Here is a 17,045-nt window from a genome sequence, read left to right on the forward strand (position 1 = left end):
AGTAAAACAATGACTTTTTGCAAGTTCTATATGTGCTAATGCAGCACACATAGAAGTTGAAAAACGCCATTTCTGATTGTTTATGTGTAGGAAGGGAAGCCTTCCTGCACATAAACAATCTTCCCACGACGCAGGCATCCTTGCACCATGATGCAAGGTTGCCTGCGCCGGCAAATGGCAGAAGTTTGTGCACCAGCGTAGTGGGAAGCAAAGAGATGCAACATAGTTGTGAATATTGATAGTTGTGACATAGAGATGTGACATTGTTGTAAATATGTCGCATTCCTGTGCTCTGAAAGTGACTCAGTGGGGCCCAGCCAAATGTCTTGTGGCACGCACTGAGTGCCTTTCCTCGTAAATCTGCCCCTTAGAGTGGGTTTGGGGGCTTCACCTTTCAAACACCGACTTTTGTGATCAGTGATCAGCCATTTGTAGACATTAGCTAGAAGTCAATCACAACTTGAGTGGGCCCAGATGAATATTTCTCTCTCAACTTTAGGTGTTGGCTGTTAAAGGGTATCTTTCCACCTCCAATGGAGCGCTTTCTTTCTACAGGCCTCTCTGTTGGCTCCTTCACTTGTTTCTTTCCCTTTCCCTTTTTTCTATTGTGTATGCATCTCCTGACTACTTCCTGCCTCTGCTTTATCTTGTGTGTCTCACTTTTCTGTTTCTCAGACTGCCACCCCTCTTGTTACTTCTTTAAGCCCCTCTCTCTTCCCTCTGTGTTCTCTTTTTTCCCCCACTCAACATCCCCTCTTGTTCCTGTATCCTTTGTCTGCCAACCTCTCTTGCTCCTATAATTTGCTTTCATAAGCTTACACTGCTTGAGTAAGTAGATTAAACTCAGACGTATTGACTTTTCTAATACTTGTTTTATTTCTTAGTTTAAACTAGCTCTGTCTGGCAGTCGCATTACACATCACAAGGATGTAGGAATTAGTTTGAATCAGACACCATACTCTGAGGCCAACTTTATTTCGCTCAGCAAGCTTCAGCCCATGGCCATGACTATATATAGAAACTAGAAAAAAGTCAACCTAAGATAAATGTTTACCTCAAAAGTGGTGTCCCCTGTTCTTTCTGACAAATGAGTCATCATTTCCATAATTCATAACTCTACGGATGAGCACACCACTATTAAAGCCCCTATTTCCTGCAGTGTTTGCTCTTAATGCATATTCAAACTATGTGTAAATGACAGGAAAATGTAAACAAAATACACATTTGCATATGTTTGTTTGACATTGCAAATATCAAATTCCGACCACGAAGATTATAATGAAAAAGCCGGGAATGACAGAATAGAAGTTTGAACATTCAGTTTTCTCATAACCACCAGTCCCACACTCAAGTTGACGGCATTGTCTGGCGTTTCAGTGTCCAAGTGCATGTTGTGGGAGGTGCGCAACTCTCGTTGGGCTAAAAAGGGCTTCAGCCCTCCCACCACCCCCCGTCGTGTGTGTCAGCCCGGGCTGAGACACCTCCCTGGGCTGGCGACCGTCTTATTGCTGCCGCACCGTGTACTTCACAGGTCCTTAAAAGACCATTTGCTTGTTAACGAGGCTTTGTTGTGTTTTCACCCCTCCTTAGAGTCCTGCATCTCCACTCTGCATAATGCTGGAAGAACTAGCCCCCCCCCCCCGAAATTTTTACTAGCCCCCCTGAAATGAGGCTCTAGTTGCGCCTCTGGTTGGGGGGGTAGGACTTGGGTGACCTCACTCGCCATTCATTTTACATTGCTTTTCCTCCTCAGGCATTGAAATCATGGTCCAATGGGCAATTCAGGGGTGCGGTAGAGGATGCGGTGTCTCATTCTCACTCTCATTCTCAAGCTGCACACCACTTGAGTGGCCTGGCAGTCTGGACTAAATGGTTCCTCTAGGAGCTGGACCCTGGCTACTAGCATATGTCTGGTCTCTGTTTAGAAGGGCAGAGTGGGCAAAAAAGTTATGGACTGAAATGTTTCCTCAAGCGATCATCGGTGGTTAAGAATAATTCAAGCATTGCTTCCTTTACTTTGCTTTAAATTTAAAAGGCCTTCAAGGAGCTATAAAACAGGAGAGCTTTCAGCCCACTGGTTACTAAAATCAGCAAAGCCATTTCAGTTTCTGAGTAAGAGAGGATAAGTCTTCTAGTGACCATGTGGGTGACCCCTGAAGCCAAATGCCGGGGTTCCAATCACTATTTCTTGGCACAGGAAAGATAAATGAAGTGTTTTTGGGCAATTATTTTCCCACTACTTGAATGTAAATATGTGTGATGTAAATGTCACCGAGCATGCTGCTCACTTTGCATTCTAGTCTTGTCTCAGTTACTTGCTACCCCTTCTCCATCACATGCTGCTTTCCCTGATCCGGGCTTCGTTGATCCTTACATCTTTATTCTACCTACTGCACCTCAAAGTTCCTCCTACCAAAAAGATACTCAATGTAAAGTTCCCTTTCTGCTGCTTTGAGCTTTGTCAGTGTGTTTTCTAATGCATATTTAGGGTGTGTAAAGTTTATTTGCAATCATCTCAAAATGTATGGAATATTTTTCAGCTTTTGCAAATGGTGCAGCATTTTTTGCATTGTTACAAAAGGGTGAAAATTGTTACTTTTTCATGAATGCCAATATCTTTATTTAACATTAACCAAATGGTTGTAGTTAAGATGCACTTTGCAGAATAGAGTTATGCGTTATGTAGCGTTGTGTTGCGTTATGTTATGTTATGTTATTTTATGTGTATTTGAAAATCGCATTATCATCCACAAGAGTACCCTGGCGCTGACCAGGTGTGTTTGCCTAGCCTTGCCAATTGTAGGTTGGTTAATTGAAAAGCCAGTAGAGAGTAGGAGGCTCTGATGTGGAATGCGAGGACGTTCCATGCTTTTGGAGAGATGGGTCTATATTTGGAAAACGTTGCTGGGTTAGTGGATGGATTCTCAATCTGGTACACAATGGTGGCATTCTTCTAAGTGTCCTGGAATGTGGCTGAGTCAATAGAGACATTGGAAAATGGAACTTAGTGCTTCGAGAGGAGTCCTGTGGTGCAGGCGCTGTAGGACAAGGGTCAGATGAAGCCCTGAATGGATGATCTTCATAGAAGCATCGATTTCACTGATGATGATGGAATCTAGGAGATCAGGGTTTGGTCTAAAGCCTTGATGGGAAGTTACGTTGCCTCGGTAATGGGTTCCAGATGAGGGCCAAAGTTGCTGCATATACCGGTAATAACAAATTTTGAGGAAATCCCGATTTCGCAGCTGTTTGAGTTTGGTTGCAAAATCTGCACATCAGAAATTTCCCTATTGACATTTTGCCTGGTTCAACCTGGAGAAGGGCACATGGAAAAAGTGCACCAATTCATGGACAAAACAGCAGACACCAATGTACACGTTTTTTAGGTCTTCCCCGAGCCAACAAGCATGCGCTTCTCTGCAAGACTTTTTGTAAGGGGCTTCAAAAATCTGACTACACGCTTGTGTGTGTGTTTTGTTTTTGTTCACAGGCTATTGGGCTTTCCGTGTGTCTTTTTAAGAAAGACAGCACGCAATTCGGCAAAGGCGGGTGCATGTCCCGCCTTTGCTCCGCCCACGGCCTAATGCTTGCGGTTACCCACACAGGCGCCATCTATTTTGAATTATCGTGCCCAGATGCGTGCGCGATAATTCAAAACACATAGCTCGCTGTGGCGCGCGCGCACCACTCGCATGCTTGAATATTATTCTAAGCAAAATCACATCAGGTATTTCTTTCACCATGGGCCTACAATATTAAGCACCATACTATAATAGTAAGCTTATTTGCATAGATATACGCATATAAACAGATAGCTGTTATCTATAATTTCTATTAGAAAATACTATTCCACATAACTTGTTGTGAAGAAAGTTTATGGTATATTACCAACTTCAAATTCTGTCCCATTTGTTTCAACTCTGTCATCAACTCGCATTTCTTAAAGTATTCTCATTGTCCTGAGAGCAGAACTGTTTGATACTGTAGCTACTCCTTCAGCACATCCTTCTTTTGTTTCTATCATCGTGGTTCTAGTGATTCGCTCGGTGACAGTGAGCTTTTGTTCAGTCCTTCTTCAATGTCAATCCTTGTCCACAGCACCATAGATGCAGTAAGGGTAGAATGGCGATGTGCTGGTGTCATGCAGCACTGCGAGTGGGGGGTGCCGCCACCTCTAGTCGCAGATGCCTGCATCTTTTCCAAGTCCTGAATGCCAAGAAGAGGAACCTGCTGATGAAGTTTATCTCCAAGAACACGTAATCATTGTTCTGCTTGTTCCATCTCTGCTGCTACCTCTTTGTTAGTATCCTTCGCTGCCTATCTTTCACTTTCGTATTTTGTACGTATTTCTAACTTAGTGAGCCATCCAAACCGGAATAACTATCCTAATTTGTGTCACTTGCCCACATTTTCAGAGCTCACAGGTTCTCCTCAGCAAGACCTCTGCTTTTGTTGTGCATTTGGGGACGTTTTGTCCTATTTCTCTCATTTTAAAATAGGGAATGCAAAGGAAAAAAAATTGGGCTGGGCTAGGTAGTCGCATAGCGGACCACTTAAACAAGCATTGGCATAGCCAATAGGTCTCGCCTTTGGGACATTATAAGTGTTTAGCTATTCAACAGTTGATGTTGAACCAAGGATATTGTTCTGTAAATTTAAATATGTATAAGGTCCCAAAGGCAAGACCTATTGGCTATGCCAATGCTTGTTCCCATTTGTAGACAGAAAACTCATTATCGGGAAGGAAACCCGCACAATTGCTGCAGAATTTGTATTGAGCTCATAGTGTCCTTTGCCTGAAAAATATCATTGTACATAGAAAAACTCAGCAAAAGATAAACCTTTAGAGAAACACTCTGTGAATATGTCCATTGTGCAGAACAGAGCTCTACTAGTAGAGAAAAAATCTGCAAGCATTTGCTGTTGCTCACAGAAAATGTTTGCTAAATGTGAACTAGTAGAGAAAAAAAATCTGCAAACATTTGCTATTGATAGTTAGCAAAAAACATAATTTTGCTAAAGGTAAACTTGCAGAGAACATTCTCCTTATATTTGGTATAGTACTCGAATATTAAAGACTAAATATCACCTGAGAAAAATATAGTGTTGTAAATATTGGTTATACAAATATCGCCTCACTGGAGTTAGTAATATAAAATCTACGCCAGTGAAGCCATATTTATGTGAAAAATATTTACACAACAACATTTATGTCAGATTATATTTATGTTACCATATTCTGGTGCAATAATCCGCCATCTATATGAAATATTAGTGCTATGCAATCCTCATTATTTGGTGCATATACATACAGATCTATAATGATTTATAGTTATAAAAAAGCATTTACAAATAAATATTACTGTTTATTCGTGGTGGTAGGGTCCATTGGTGTTTACTTTTCTTTCTCTGACTGCAAAGTGAGAGGATTTTCTAATGTGTACTATGTGACAATCTTGCTGAGTGCTAAAGAAAATGATCTAGGTGGTTTATTGTTTTCTAACACCCAAAAATGTATTTGAACTGTATACATATTTCAAAATCTATTGTCAGGAATGCACAAAGGAGCACTTTGCTACTTTGCTTAGTTATGCGCAAAAGATCAATATTCACTGAACCTCGATTTCCATACATTATCATTTGTGTGCTTTATAATGTTATCAATAAAACAAGTCTGTGCAAATTTTGAGTCCATTTTAATGGAAAATGACTCAAGTGACTTAACGCTGATGGCAGTGCCCCCGCTCTCAAAACTATTCCAGCACCACTGCTTGCTACACTTGGTATTATCTTTGTCATTGATAGTCTTTTTTTGTGTTTTTCCAGCTACATATGTCCAGTATTTGTAAAGCGCAACAATTACCGGAAGGTGTCAAGGTGCTGGGGGCGGTCAGGATGATTAAGCGAGCTATTGCCCAGAGTCACATGGTGCTGGGCTGATCTGTTGCCGGCACCGGGGATTGAACCGTGAGCCCCTGGGTTCCGGAGTCAGCCACCCTGCCTGCTGCGCCACACCTCTTCCCCGAGTCATACCTGCCAACTTGAAGAACAATCTCACCATGTGAGAAGGGGGTGGGGCCTTGAAAGAGGCAGGGCCTCGTGCCGATGAGTACCTATGAGAGACTTTTGCACCCCACCCCGCACCCCCAAGCCGCCTCCTCCCCAAAAAAAGAGGCTTGCTGAGGCTGGTGCCGATGTCCTGGGGTGTTTTCATGCCCCTTAACGGACATCGGAAAATGAGCTGGAAAGCCACTATATAAAGTGTTTTTCAGCTTGTTTTCCCTGCCACGTGTATGGTAGCCAATATTGTGTGTCACACTGTGGCACCATGTAAATTGGCAGGTATGGTGGATGCGTGTCAGAGAGCTAACAGCTAACTGTTTGTGACTTTTCAGCTCCTTGTATGTGGCGTTTGTTACTGGAATTGGATGTACAATAACTGGCGTCGTAGCTATTTGTTTCCTGACCCTTTGTAATTGAATCAGATCTGTATTATTGTTGCCTTTTTTTCTTTTGTTTTTTTCACCCTTGTGGTTGAATGCTATCTTTGGCATTTCTTTACCCAGTGTTAAACTGTCAAGGTGTAACTTTGCCCAGGTCCCTCTCTCTACTCATGCTGCCTGTGGTAGCTCATTCTAAGTGCTGAATCTGTAAAAGAATAAGTGACAAGTCCCAAATGTTTTCTCACAAGCCCACCGCTTAAACTGACAAACGTTGGGGTTCCTGAATATCAAGTGAGCCTAGTCTTGATTTCACCTCATGCCTCTTTTATCCATGTCCATACACTTTCTCCCTTTGTCACTTTTTTCTGTTTTTCTCTTACTCCTTTTTTCTCCATTTCATACACTCTGGGTCAAGGCCTGATGATGAAAAACAAGTGTTGGTTCCTACAAATGAGTGCCGGCACAGCCATTTTTAATAATTGTGCATTAGAGAACATGGGGCATATTTATCATTGTTGTTGTGTCACCCTTGCACCATGCAAGGGGGCACAGGGTGACCCAACAACAAAGTCAGATTAAGTCACCTTGTGTGGCCATGCACGGCTCAATAAATACAGAGTAACTCAACTCAGCACAAATCGCGGCCTTGCATTACTCTGCCCCTGGAAGATGCTCCATGGGTGGTGTCACTTCTGCTTCCCTTGACACTTTAGTGAATAGACATCCATACAATGGTTGGTGCAGCTTTGTAGCACTACAGATTACATGTGTACTATCGCACAAACACCATTTAAATTATCGAGCTAGGAAGGATGAGCAGACTAGGTTTTGCCAATGACAGTCTGTAAAATAATTTTTTCTGACAAAGGTTCAAATCTTGTTTAGCTTTCTCGGATGCCCCTTCCCTTTCCACACATATAGTTATAATATATATATACTAGCAGCCTGTCCCGACGTTGTCCAGGTATAAATTGCTGCCGGCCAGTAGTATATTGTTTTGTAGGATTTCGTTTTGATAGCATTTCTTATCTGTGACTGGCCTGTGAAATGCTCCGATTCACAGTGCACTGCTGATGCACTTAAGAGTGCCCGTTCAGTAGTGTGTGAACTCGAGTTTCCCTACTTTATTTTTCCTTGCAATATTATATAGCCCGAACTCGACAACATGGCATGAGCACAATTTACATTACAGAAGAACACATTCATTTGTGGTAGGCACGGGGAGACAAAGCGATTTGCCTGGAATCACAGGATGTTGAGCTGATGCCGAGATTCGAACGTAGCTCCCCAGCTCTAAAGTTCGCAAATTCTAGAACTTGTGGCAGGAGGTGTGTCTAAAAGTGTATGTCAGTGCTGGCCATCAATGAGAGAGACCTGTGCATTTTTCAAATGGGTGGTGAAAAAATATGAGTATGTTGCTGGAGATGTGGGCCGCCATGCCACCAATGTACTTACCGGGGAAGGGTAAACACCCATTATTCCTTAACTTTCTTTCCGCATACCATCACTCCGCATACTTTCATTACGAAAGTACCATGACTCCGTAATGCCATTATAAAGCATGGCATTACATTTTATATGCTTTTACCACGCATACATGTACAACGAAATTCGTTGTAAATGAATGAATGGTAAAAGCAGGTTTTTATTTTAATGTTTGGATAAGGGTATAGGGGTAAATGTTTTGGGGTACTGAGGTATATGTTTGGGGTGTTTGGGTATTTTAAGGGTTCAGATATAGTTTTGGGTTATGGGGTACAGGGGTAGTTTTAGGGTTTAGGGATAGGTATGGGTTTTGAGGTACAGGGGTACTTTTAGGGTTCAGGGCTAGGTTTGGGTTTTGGGGTATAGGGGTATTTTTAGGGTTCAGGGGTAGGTTTGGGTTTTGGGGTTCAGGGGTATTTTAAGGGTCCAGGGCTAGGTTTGGGTTTTGGGGTACAGGGGTATTTTAGGGTTCAGGGGTAGGTTTGGGTTTTGGGGTACAGGGTTATTTTTAAGGTTCAGGGCTAGGTTTGGGTTTTGGGGTATAGGGGTATTTTTAGAGTTCAGGTGTAGGTTTGGGTTTTGGGGTACATGGGTATTTTAAGGGTTCAGGGCTAGGTTTGGGTTTTGGGGTACAGGGGCATTTTAGGGTTCAGGGGTAGGTTTGGGTTTTGGGGTACAGGGCTATTTTTAGGGTTCAGGGCTAGGTTTGGGTTTTGGGGTACAGGGGTATTTTTAGGGTTCAGGGGTAGGTTTGGGTTTTGAGGTACAGGGGTATTTATAGGGTTCAGTGCTAGGTTTGGGTTTTGAGGTACAGGGGTATTTTTAGGGTTTAGGGATAGGTTTGGGTTTTGGGGTACAGGGTATATTTAAAGGGTTAAGATGGGTTAGTGTTTAAGGGTGTTGGGGTATTTTAAGGAGTAAGGGTGGGTTATGATTATGGGGTGCAGGGGTATTTAAAGGGAGCAGGGTGGGATTAGTTTTTAGGGTGTAAAGGGTAATAAAATAAAATAATAAATACAAATAATATAAATAATGCAATTTAACCCCTTCAGCGCGGCGCGAATTTTCGCGCTGTGTTGAAGGTTCTAATGAGCCTATCGGCTCATGACAGAACGGTTCCGTCATGAGCACAGCTCAACCGATGCTCATGACGGAACCGTTCCCTCATGAGCATGGAAGGGGTTAAAAGAATAAATGTTTTAATTAAATTTAAAACATTTGTATATATATATATATATATATATATATATATCAGGAACACTCCAATCTTCACAATATAAGAAAGGCACTGACTCCGTGAAATTTCGAATTCCAAATAAGCTTTATTCCACTTTTCGGCTGCTTTGACGCGTTTCGGCGGTTAGCTCCCGCCTTGTTCACTACATCTCTGCATTCTGTGACTCAATTTATACCCCTATGACATTACATTACATCATGAATGTTTGACTCTTTTTTTCACGGTATATTGCAGCTTGTATTACATTTTGACTGCCCTGACTGGGGCTGAGCTTTGTGTGGGGAGAGCCTGCTGTTACCCTTCCTGGAGCCATCAGAGGTCCTGCTGCTGCCCTGTCTCCCTCCCGCCGCTGCAATTAACAACGCGGCCGCCGAGCGGAGGGAGACTACGTTTCCCAGGTGCCCCAGGTCCAGGAAAGTGAAGGCGGAGCGCCCGGAGGCGCGTTGAAAAATCACCGGCTGTGTCGGTGGAGTGGGGGCTGAGCTTTTTGTGGGGAGAGCCTGCTGTTACCCTTCCTGGAGCCATCAGAGGTCCTGCTGCTGCCCTGTCTCCCTCCCGCCGCCGCAATTAACAACGCTATTTACAACAAGGGGTGGTGAGGGACAGAGTCTCTGAATTAAGCAGAAAGCTCTCACCCAGTCAAGAGATCAGGGCTAGATCCAACACCGTTTTTTAGCTCACTGCACCATCCCAGTTTCAGAACCTGGCTGTATGCAAATTAGTCTGTTCCTGTCCCAGTGCATGATGGGAACAGGGCAAACCAAACTACAAAAGCCAATTCTTACACTGGGAAGGAAACAAGCTCCCGGGGACCGGTTTCTGGCATTACAGCCGTCTTCGGCCCGGTTTGCTTGAATCCTGATGGTGCAATGAGCAAGGGTCTCACATCTGAGAATACCCTTCCACGCTTAGGGTGGACAAAAATATTTACAACAAGGGGTGGTGAGGGACAGAGTCTCTGAATTAAGCAGAAAGCTCTCACCCAGTCAAGAGATCAGGGCTAGATCCAACACCGTTTTTTAGCTCACTGCACCATCCCAGTTTCAGAACCTGGCTGTATGCAAATCAGACACTCTGTTCATCACCACCCCCTTTTGTAAATCGATTTTGGCCACTATAGGTGTGGCAGGGTATACTCAGACATGAGTCCCTTTCTCACTGCTCCATCAGGATTCAAGCAAGCCGGGCCGAAGAGGCTGAAATGCCAGAAACCGGTCCCCGGTAGCTTGTCTCCTTTCTGGTAAAGAATTGGCTTGGTAGTTTAGTCTGCCCTGTTCCCATGATGCACTGGGCCAGGGACAGACTGATTTGCATATAGCCAGGTTCTGAGCTGGGATGGGGCAGTGAGATAAATAACGGTGATGGATCAAGCCCTGATCTTTGGACTGGGTAAGAGTGGTCTGCTCAATTCAGACACTCTGTTCATCACCACCCCCTTTTGTAAATCGATTTTGGCCACTATAGGTGTGGCAGGGTATACTCAGACATGAGTCCCTTTCTCACTGCTCCATCAGGATTCAAGCAAGCCGGGCCGAAGAGGCTGAAATGCCAGAAACCGGTCCCCGGTAGCTTGTCTCCTTTCTGGTAAAGAATTGGCTTGGTAGTTTAGTCTGCCCTGTTCCCATGATGCACTGGGCCAGGGACAGACTGATTTGCATATAGCCAGGTTCTGAGCTGGGATGGGGCAGTGAGATAAATAACGGTGATGGATCAAGCCCTGATCTTTGGACTGGGTAAGAGTGGTCTGCTCAATTCAGACACTCTGTTCATCACCACCCCCTTTTGTAAAGCAATTAACAACGCGGCCGCCGAGCAGAGGGAGACTACGTTTCCCAGGTGCCCCAGGTCCAGGAAAGTGAAGGCGGAGCGCCCGGAGGCGTGTTGAAAAATCACCGGCTGTGTCCGCGTCGCGGGGTATCGCGCGGGGCTGCGCTGGGCTAAGCCCGGGCAAAGGGCGGGCCCTCTACGGCCCTCATCGGACTGAGGAGGACGGGGACGGGCCACCCCCCTTGTTTGTTCGGCACCAAAACTGTAGGTAAATTCCTGACTTGTAAATTCCTTAACCATGCCTAAGCCCCAAACAGGGGATATGTTCGACAACACCCCCCTTACTACAACTAGCCAACTGTTCCCCCTGTTCAGAGACGTGGGTAAAAATGCATCTCGTCAATCCTCGGTTGGGTCTCCCAGGGTTGATTTAATTGCACACCCACCATCTACCCTTTCTTGGTTGGATGATTTAAACAGCCTGTGTAAGGCAAAGTACGTTTCTGCAGAACCTTCCCCACGTTAATATGCAGCAGCTTATCACCATTATGTCCAAGGGAGCTGATACCCTTTCCTGAAAACAATAAAACTAACACCCTTAGCACAATACCTCCCAGGGCTACACCTGCTAAAAGGAAGTACGATGGGGACAAAGAAAATGGGAGCTTTTCTAAGTCTAAGTCACAAACACTTGATAAACCATCTCTAAGTCCTATATCACCTGTAATTAATTTGGCCTTTATCCCGCCATCTGTTGATAACTTGGACGACTTATCACCATCCTCCCATCAGGCCCTTTTGCCTATGATCGAACATCTGATCAAATCCCTAATACACCCCTTGATCGACAAAATCACTACGTTGGGGGAGAGGCTGACGGGGCTGGAGGACTCAATTAAATCTCCCCTGAAATCCACAACTCATGTTGCAACAACTCATTGCCCGCCTACAACCACTTCTTCAAACCTACCCAAATTGACTACATCTCATGAAGCGGTGCTCACTCAAGTACCAACCCCCATTTCCTTGCTGCCTATCATTCCCAAAGCCCCCCTGAAACCGACAACAACGCATCACATTCCATCAAAACATGTGCGCACCACCCATATACACTTACCTCCAGAAGCAGCGCCTTTTGTAATTGTTCTCTCGGGAGTCCCTGAACTAACACAAGGTAAAGCTGAGAGACAACATGACCTTATGAACAAGGTCAAGTTCTGGCTATCTAAAAACAGACCTCTGCCCTACCACCTCGATGGTCGAATAATAAGCGACGGGAGGGTGGGCTGGCTTGGACCCCTCAAAAAAGACATCTTGGGCGATCTGATCCTGATACGTTTTAGGAGCAGACACATTGTGCCATACATGCAGACATGGCTATCTCAAAAGGGCGATGGACTTATTTCTACCTGGAACCTACATGACTTCTACCCCAATACGTCTTATATGCTTTCCCCTAGACCCCTGGGCATTGACAACAACCCAGTGGGTAGAGGAACCTATTCAAGTAATGGCAATAGTTTTTCAGTGGCTGTTAATTGTCTCAAACCGTCATACAACAGTTTTATGTATCGTAACTACTAAATCTTTTAGAACACTGTTACCTTCAATGTTGCCTAAAGGCTGTAGAAAGCATGTTATTACCAAAGCTTGTTACACTTAAAGGGAGGGCTAAAGTGCCTTTTTTAATTTTTTAATTTTTTAATTGTGTAATTTAAAGCCAATATGTGGTTCATTTTAAAATGCAATGTATTTTTTGTCTGTATGCTTTTATGATTTTAAAAGTTAAAATCGAATAAAGCTTTTTTGATTTGACTGCTCTGTTGCCATGACAATGCTAGCAACGCTTGATTTTGACAGACATAGAAGAGTTCCTGAGGCATGCACATTCCTACACAGCGTCATCATTGCTTGCACGTTTTGCAGTTACTATAGAAACCTCCCCGCAATGACAGCCTAGTGATTCCTTCATTCCTTCCAACGCGCTTGGCTGGTGTGGTTCGGCGGTCCCTGTATGCGGTGTATTCTAGCAGTGAGTATTTGCGTGTGTGTTTAACAAGTGTACCGGGTACTCGAGTTACGCGCAGTTAATTCGCGCTTTTGTCCCGTCGTGTTTTGTGAGTGTTCTCTATGTGTGGAACACTATCTTGTGGTGTGGTTAAATTATAGAACTGTCAAGTGGGTTTGTTGGACTTATGTCTAGGGTGGTTCCGGTGCGTCGTATATCGGACCCATTTAATGCGGAGGCCCCAGGTTTCTACCCGTGTGTATTGAAATAGCCTAACTATGTGTGTCGCACGCTTATAGTGCTTGGCTATTTCTAAGTACCGCAGGCGCTTGTCCCTCTTCTCCAAGTGGACTAAACTGGGAAACTCTGATAGTTGTGGTATAGTACTCTAGTGGATGTGCGCTATGAATATAGCTATGATGTTTTACTCCACCTGTGTATGTCACACAGAATTTTTCTTATACTCCACCATTTAAATAAATGCATACAAATATACATATTATTTAACTACATATAAGTTTCCCATTATCAAACAACGAGAACAATATTCAAAATTGAAAATTGAAAACACACACACAAATGCAATGATATTAAAATGATAAGACGACATGCCTATCCATAATAGCTTAAACTACCATTAGAAAATCTCCAGAGTCTAGGGGTGGTGATTGTGCTCATATGTACAAAGTGATGTGAGGTTAAAATGCGAACAGCAGATGTTTACTGGAATGGAGAACGGTGAACTGAGAAGAGGATAGGAACTATAATAGCTGCTCCTACTGTGACTTACAGATGTACGCTAAGAGCCTCATCTGCATTGAGGCCATTAGGTATCTTGGAGTTTAAGAGGATTATATACCTTGACTCCAATCTCCTAAGTGTTTGGAGACGGTTCCCCCCCCTGATGTTTTTAGGGACACTATCGATGACAAAGTACGACAGTACCTCAATGTCACCTGCATGGAACGTGTTGATGTGTCTGGCCACAGGATAGGCCGGATCATCATTTGTCACTGCTCGAAGGTGCTGGAAAACTCTGACATGTACAGGGTGAATTGTGCTCCCCACGTACCGCTTCCCACATATACAAACCAAAACGTCTACTGCGTATTCCGTTTTACAGGTGTATTTGTCTCTGATGGAATATGGTTTATGCCTGAAAGGCACATCCACTTTACTTGTGTTTATACCATGCTTGCATGCCTTACATTTTACACATTTCTTGAAACCCTTTTGGTTGGTAAGCCAATCTACTGTTTTTTTGAGGATTGGGGCGTTGCAGACCAGATGATTTCTCATCGATTTGGCTTTTCTGAAAGCAATAGAGGGTCTTTTCCCACACATTTCCCCGATGGCAGGGTCATTTTTGACCAACGGCCAGTGTTTAGTAAGTATTTTCCTGACCTGGGTGTGGTAGGCATTAAAGCCTGTAATTAGTCTAGGAGGCTCTTTGGTTAGTGTTTGTGTGGCAGGGACCTGTTTTTGTGTAAACAGAAGATCTTTTCTGTTTAATGTTCTGCATTTGGTATCTGCTTTCTTGCAAGTTTTTTTGCTGTACCCTCTTTTTTCCAGTCTAGAAAAAAGATTTTCCTTTGCCTCAGTGAGCCCTGTTTTAGTGCTGCAATTTCTAGTCATGCATAAGCATTCTGCAAAAGGGATGGATTCTTTGAGATTGTGCGGGTGGAAGCTTTGTGCGTGTAGCACAGAGTTTCCCACAGTGGGCTTACGGTAGGTTCATGTTTGAATTTTATTGTATTCAGTGTAGAGTTCTAGGTCAAGGAATTGTATGGAGGTGGTATTGGTAGTGCATCTGAATTTTAGGTTCAGTGCATTGTCATTTAGCTGTGCAGCAAATGATTCAACCTCCTCTTTTGGTCCTTGCCACAGTATAAAAATATCATCAATGTAGCGTTTATACATGACTACATTCTTGGTTAATGTGGCTGCGTGTTTGACTCCTAGTTCCTGTTCCTCCCACCAGCCCATGTGTAAATTCGCATAGCTGGGAGAGAAACAGGTACCCATAGCTGATCCTTGTAGTTGTTTGTAGTGGAGTCTGTTAAAAAGGAAGATGTTGTTAGTCAGGCACCATTCTGTCATTTCTAATAACATTTTAGTGTGGTTGTACAATGTTATAGGTCTCTGCCCCAGAAAATGGTTGACGGCTCGTAGTCCATCGTGGTGTCTGATACTCGTGTACAAAGACTGCACATCCAAAGTCATCAATACATAATCAGTTTCCCATATATATATATTTATTTTCCACCAAGATAATCCCGTTACGGAAGGCACAACTTTGCACAGCTGGTGCGAGCTGCAGGGACGGGCTTTCCCTGTTAACCAAACGATCACCACCAAAGTAAGCTCGCACTCCACCAGGGTTATATTTCATGCAGGTTTATTTTCAACAGCATGTCATAATAACATGCTGTCTCTAACCAACGCGTTTCAATCCTTAGATCTTGGTCACGGTTACAAACATTTGTCCCTCTTTAGTTTCATCATTATATACCAGGAAGTCATAATCACATTATAATGATGCATTATGGTACTGGTAGTTACTTAGACTTTTTATAATGTCATTACTTTTCATTTTCACAGTGTTGAAACATTGCAATAATTTTCTGGTACTGGTCAGTATACCTGTGTCTAAAGTTTCACATTTATAAACTTGTTAACAGTATTTCTAATTCTCTAAGTGAGTTGAAACATATTGAATACTATTATTACTAACTTTGGCATTTTTGGCCGCACTTATTTTGCCACGCATTATATAGATATTATAATCAAAAGATTATCTCTTAGTGAGTTTAAATGCCTGATTACATGCGCCATATTTATATAAGGTCAAGTCAGCATTTTCATAAAGATTCAATATGCGTTCTACATTTAGGACTAAGTGTCCATGTTCTGTAGTTTTTTGTACAGGTTATACTTATATGACCCACAAGTATCTTATTGTTTGACCAGAATATTATTTAAAAAATGATAACAGCTCTTCATAGGTGCACATAAAGTTCCTCATCGCCACTTAACCCCCCAGGGATCTTAGTTTTAAAACGAATGATCAGTCTCGATTCCAAGCGACGTAGAGTCATCAATCTGTTGCCACCTCTTTCTTTTAGTGGTACAGTTGCTAGTCCACTATACGTGATATCCTTCCATGTCCTTTTTTCCTTTTTATGATGTGTTTGCATATGTTTGGCCATGGCATAACTTAAATCACAATTGTCAATCGCTCGGATATGTTCCAATATCCTTTTGTGCAAAGGACAGAGGCGCGAGGCCTGTGCGCAACAGAAGTGGAAAATCTCCAGTGTGCGCCTCAGGCGTCACCGGAAGTTAAGGCGAGATTACATTTTCTGCACAATGGCCCCTGTTTGCGCTCCTTCCGGCCCTTGGGAATGGCGCCATGCCTGGCCTCCATACAGTAAAGCAGGTGCAGGTCACTGGGAGCGTGGGGCAAGCACACCCAGAGCTGGAATGTACAGAACCTGGGAAGAAAAAACAATGAAATCTTGGGCACAACGCTCGCTTTTTTTTCCGTAATCCCGCACCCCGAACACGCCCACGCCCCCAGCACACACCCACAGCACACGATATGAGACATGGCATGAAGGGCGGAACCTACCACACGCCCCCAGCGTTTGTCACGCCCCCAAAACACGCCCACAGCACAATGCAGACACGCCCACAAGGGACTACTTTGCTGGCACAGTTCTTTTACCTTTTAAATGTATATCGTGGGCGTCTGCATAGGCTAGGTCCTTCTGCTGCAACTGCCCTTTCCAACGCTGTATTGGGTGTTGTGATTGGTGCTGTGGTTCCTGAGAGTACCCGCCTCAAAGGGCTCTCTCTTTATTATATTAGTATCTATATCTATCTATCTATCTATCTATCTATCTATCTATCTATCTATCTATATATATATATATATATATATATATATATATATATATATATATATATATATATATATATATATATATATATATATATATATATATATATATATATATATATATATATATATATATATATATATGCACAAACAACTCCCTTCACGAAAAAGAAAGCAGGCAGAGGCCACAGCAGGGGAAGATCA

The 17,045-nt window shown here is 43.3% G+C and overlaps 1 protein-coding gene across 1 annotated transcript in view; it reads right to left on the reverse strand.

The window, feature by feature from the left end:
- Nucleotides 1-17,045, reverse strand: part of SLC35F1 (solute carrier family 35 member F1) — a 955,166-nt gene that overhangs the window by 208,737 nt on the left and 729,384 nt on the right. The gene's annotated exons all lie outside the window — the stretch shown is intronic.

Source organism: Lissotriton vulgaris, chromosome 6 (genome assembly GCF_964263255.1).
Source record: "Lissotriton vulgaris chromosome 6, aLisVul1.2, whole genome shotgun sequence".
In the NCBI taxonomy this organism is placed as follows: domain Eukaryota; kingdom Metazoa; phylum Chordata; class Amphibia; order Caudata; family Salamandridae; genus Lissotriton; species Lissotriton vulgaris.